The following is a 5,270-nucleotide window of genomic DNA, read 5'->3' on the forward strand; positions in this document are numbered from 1 at the left end:
AGGCTCTAAATTTTACACTATATGATTTTAGGGATGAATCAGATTAGTATTAGAATCGGATTAGTATTAGAATCGGATCCTATTTCTATGAATTTTTAAACTAAAATTTATTTAGTGTCCTATCATTTTGTGAACAAATATTTGGATCACGATCCATTACCTTTTTAAAGTAAACATTTATTAATGATTGGTTTCAGGATTTTTTAAAATATTATAATCTCTTTTAAAAGAAAATATTTGGTGCTCATTTTAGGATTTTGTAAATATTATAAAACCTTTTTAAATTAAACAATTTTAAAATATTATAATCTTTTCTAACTTATATATTTCAATAATGACTCATTTGACGACTTTTCAAGTTGTTAAAGATGTATATTAGGGGTGTCCATGGATAGTTCAACAAAGATGACGATATGACTATGTCCAACAGTTTATCTATAGTTTACCTAAAATATTGTTTTGATATTGTTCTAGACTGCACTATTCGCACGTGGAGTTGAATATGGGTACGGTGATGGATAAGTTGTTGGAGATAGTCTAACTGATGGACTGAAGGACTTGACTCATTCCAAGGACTCGGATTCAGTCTCCAATAAATTGAACTTAGCATCCAACGGCTCGTTCCATATGTCAGAATAAAGTTTTGTCCACCCGGTATAAATAAGGGAAGATAATAATATGTGATTCTATTAGATAAAAATGATATCTTTGTAAATATAGCCTATATAGATATTAGCATCCCTTTATAGGAAGGGACCGGTTAAGCCGATCTCATCTAGCTAGCGACTAGATAACTTTTTGTAACCAACCACACCTTCGTAGACTATAAAAGGGAGCGGCAGTGCTCTTCAAGGACAGATCATCCGATTACATGCATATGTAATAGACACCGCACCACATAGAACATAAGGTATTATCTCACATTGAGAGCTCGGACGTGTCTAAATCTCCAAGACCCTTGTGTAATGACTTTAAGTTCTTGATCTTGTGACCCACCCCATATATCACTATTGAATATTTCTTGATAATTGACACGCTAGGTAGGGGAAGTCGTGTTGATCATTGTAGATCTGATGACAGCCATGAGCTTTGCACATGAAGGGGAAATCTTTTACAATACCCTCGAGGCCTCGAGGCTAGTATCTAACGCCCTGGTTACATTGGCACAGGGAGTTTGGGATCAAACTGATCCAATCTGCACTTTGGTTTGGCTTCCAACACAACAATTGTTCGGACTCAAACATTGTGTCGATTCAGATGGCAACTACGACTCGTACTTTGACTCTTATTACTTGGGGACTCGTCTCATGCTCATGGTCGATTTTGGACGCCAAGAGAATCTACCCTCCAACCATGGAAGCGACAACAACGACCAAACGACAAGAAGACAGAAGATTTAGGATGAACAGTGCTGACATGACCGAGATGCCCATGACCAGATCTAGATGGTCGACTTTTAGGGCCAAGAAGTTTACGTTTCACTGACAAAGAACACAATGACAACCAAGCACCAATTGGATAGGATCACTCCACTACTACCACATGATGACGTGTAGGCCCATGAGGACTTGGAGAAGATCCATAAGATGCTAGTTTACATAGCGACATGCGCAGATGCTCCTATGGCTCTAGGATCGATCCAGACCAATGTCGAATCCTCATAGGATGTAGTTGGGCCTGAGTCAGGGCACGCTCCTGACAATCAGATTCATCGGCGAGACACTCTTGAACAACTCCCCTAATGCTCTCTAGGGCTCCTTTGGATAACCAATTCCCTGCAGGGATCCCGGTCCAATCCACGGGGGCAATAAGGCCCGCGTATTCCCTTTCCAAGCTATCACATGCTCCCATTTGGATGCGACATGGGCCGAATTTGCCACGGGTCCTTTTAGCTCCACCCTTGCTGATACACGGGGAAGGAAAAAAACTTGTCCGGGCTCGCGTTTCTGATTCCCGTGGATCTCTCATCTCGCTTGTCTCCTCCATAGCAGCCAGGCAGCCAGCATGGCGGCGGCTAGGGTTTGCATCGCCGGTGCATCTTGAGATCCGCTGCTGCTCACGTGTCCACGTTGCATCGCCTTTAATCCCCACATGCTCCATCCATACGCTGCTGGTGCTCGTCGCTATTCTCTTCATCGTCGGGACTTGTCGGCACTACTACCATCGCCATCTGAACCGAGCTCATGTGCATTTACAGCGGTGACCGAGCTTGGATCCTAGCGAGGTAGGCACTACTACGAGGCTGACCTGACCAAGTATCACACACGTCATATGCTACACACTACAACCTTTTTTTCCTTTCGCTAGATTTTACCATGATTCGTATTTTCCCTTTGTCTGTTCCTTTCGCTAGATTTTACCATGATTCGTATTTTTCCTTTGTCTGTTCGCTCAAACTAGGAGAAACAAGTAGTGTTTCTTCTCCAAGCAAAGGAGTTTGGTCGAGTCGTACGTATCTATTGAGTATGTAGGGTCCAGTCTGCTGTCTAGTTTGCTCCATCTGAGGGATCGGTTGGGTTTATTTAATTTAGCCATTGATCAATCTGACACTTAGTTATCTAAATGGCTGGCCAATTTCCAATGAGCTATACGGAAGTAATGGATTTAATATTTTTAGTTTGTTGTGTTGTTACATATCTTTTTAGAATAGGCATTATATTTCCATGTTTATTCATACTGAGTTCTGTAAAATTATGTGGAAACATTAGGACAAAACAACCCAAAATTTTTATGAATGAACCCAATGAGACAACTAAGTCAGCATGTGACTATTCTATCAAGCGGTGTTTGGATCTTCTAGAATCGATTCTTTCAGATGAGGAAAGGACACAGGCAACAATGTGCTAAAGTATGAGATCAATAGAGAATTTTTTATGAACTTCAAGAATTAAAAAGGTTCATTTGTTATGGGTCAAGGGCAAAAGCACTCCGAAGGTAACTTACTTTCATGTGTTTGTATTTCTAGTCAATTAACATATTTACCATGTTTTATATTTGAATTTCATAGAAAATAAAAAAACTCATAGAAACTTGAAAAGTATTCAATTGAAAAACATCAATACATCTACACAAGGATCTATGAGCAGTATAGCAAACTCTACCTACAGTCGATGCTACCTGTTGCTGCTTTAGTTTTCTGTTTGCACAATTTTATGTAATTGTTTGAATTTTATCTAATTGTAGGCCTAATCTACATTTTGACTTCTTTGAATCATGTCTGCTGATGGTACTTACAAGGTGTCTGCTGATGGTACTTACAAGGTGGACATATTGTACTGGATTTACACTAGCCTGCTTGCAGGTCGTCATCCATTTTTGGGACATTGTTGTGAAGATTGGCATGAGAACCACCTGTATGAACTTTGGAATCGTTAACTTTGGAGTGCCTTCTGCCTTGTGGCAATTTATGTAATTTGAATTTGTATGGAATGTTTTGTTCGATTCACGTATTTATACCGAACAAAGTTTATCCTTGCTACCAATTTTGTGGATTGTAACAACATTTTAGAATTCTTTGTTTTTTCCTGTTTTTCTATGTTTTTTGTTGGTCAGGATTTTAATCTCTATGTCTCCCAAATGGACATCAGGTAAAATCACCCCTAGAGGGTTCTAATTAACTAGTGGGACAGGGGTGTCTAGTGTAGGGTGGAAATTCCCTACGGAGTATAAACCCATGTGTATTTTGTTCCCAAGCATCCAAAGGAGCCCTAAGAGGGGACTCAGACCCCCTCTGGGTCAGGGACCACCGTGTCGAATCAGATCGATGCCATCCGCTACATGCATGGCATGGACGCCACCAGGTGTCCAATTTGTGATACGACAGTTACAAAGGCAAACTTGATGATTCACACTATGAGGTCCCTACTTGGGTCTAGTCAGATCATTTACCAAGTACTCTTTGAGGTTCCATCATCAAAGCATTTTTGGGTCAATTGAGTCGTGTTAGCTGACCCAAAAAATTCAAGCCTCCCCTAGTTGAGTCATATGATGGTCGTTCCAACCCATTGGACTAGCTCATTGTAAGTGCAATCAACATCTTGAGGGTTTTGGTGATTAATGGACAAAACATATAAAAGTGTTCTAATAAGTTTGCTCTTAGTGCATGTTCAATTTAAGACATAAAAAGATGCACAGGAAAGTCAAAGCTAAACGAACAAGGTATTTCGAAGTGATTGCCGACGAAGAGTGAAGATGTTTCGAAGTGATTGCAGGTGAAGATCCTCCATATTTTTTGTTGTATATTGTCACACCCGGTTTTAGAAGGCAAACCAAAAGCAAACCATGTACGTGCCAGGATCAGAAACACACGTACACAATGATTACATAGTTGGACATCGTCACACATTGCTCAAATAATAGCAGAGATAGTACTTTATTACATCAAGATGTCCAAGACATCCACTGAGTCATTAACTTAAGTCATAATCATAATCAAAGTGCGGATACGAAACGTAGAATGATAAGGCCTTCACAGGCAGCTGACCGGGGGTTTTCCACTAAACACGACTAGAACTCGTCGAAGTCCTGAAACTCCTGAAAATTCTCCATGTTGCCTTCATCTTCTCCTGAGCACTGATTGCAATGGGGACAACATAGGGTTGGGTGGTTTTTAAAGCAAGGGTGAGTACACATCAACATACTCAGCAAATGTCCCATTTGGCTAAAGTGAACTAGCTGTATGTAAAGTTAAGCTTAAAGCAGTTGCTTTTAGTTGGTCAGGTATTTATTACTAGTAGAAAGCCAAATTTTAGTAATTAACCCAAGTTATTACCTAAGTGGCACTCTCTCCAAGAGGAAATACCAAAATACCATAAAGATAGTCATCACCATTTACCATCATCATAAAAGTATCCAAAATTATTCTAATCAAAGAGGATCCCAAGGCTGCTCTTAACCGTGAGCACGCCCGATATACCAGTTCTTGACACTTTGAAGAGGTTACACACTTTACTCACGAGCCGTGATTCCCTTTCTGCCCGAGGAGCACTACTCACCATTGACCACTACCTAGGTGGCCTGGCAGGGTACCACTACGTAGCCTTTACAAAGATTCCCCTAGTGTATAGTTGCTCATTATGTTTCGCTAATCGTATAAACACAGTGCTCCTCCCTAAGGTGGGTGACTAACAAAACCAAATCGAATGAACCTCGGTACCCACCCTTAACGGAGCAAGCACTATGCCCCGACCACCATTGATGGCACAACAACAAAGCCAACTACACCCCAAGTTCATGCAATTAATCAGCTAAGGGCATCCCATTCTACCCTT

At 40.6% G+C, this 5,270-nt stretch overlaps 1 pseudogene across 3 annotated transcripts; it reads left to right on the top strand.

The window, feature by feature from the left end:
- The first annotated feature begins 1,915 nt into the window (after positions 1-1,915).
- On the top strand, positions 1,916-3,529 carry LOC100194001 (L10-interacting MYB domain-containing protein pseudogene; annotated as a pseudogene). 3 transcript variants are annotated; one of them, NR_147962.1, is made up of 3 exons: positions 1,994-2,224; positions 2,709-2,934; positions 3,238-3,474. The product of NR_147962.1 is annotated as a L10-interacting MYB domain-containing protein pseudogene, transcript variant 3 (transcript). The 3 variants fall into 3 exon arrangements; NR_147961.1 differs by lacking the exon at positions 2,709-2,934 and having other exon boundaries at positions 1,916-2,224; positions 3,184-3,480; NR_147960.1 differs by having other exon boundaries at positions 1,969-3,529.
- The last annotated feature ends 1,741 nt before the right edge of the window (positions 3,530-5,270 follow it).

The sequence above is a fragment of the Zea mays genome, chromosome 10, assembly GCF_902167145.1.
Source record: "Zea mays cultivar B73 chromosome 10, Zm-B73-REFERENCE-NAM-5.0, whole genome shotgun sequence".
NCBI lineage: Eukaryota > Viridiplantae > Streptophyta > Magnoliopsida > Poales > Poaceae > Zea > Zea mays.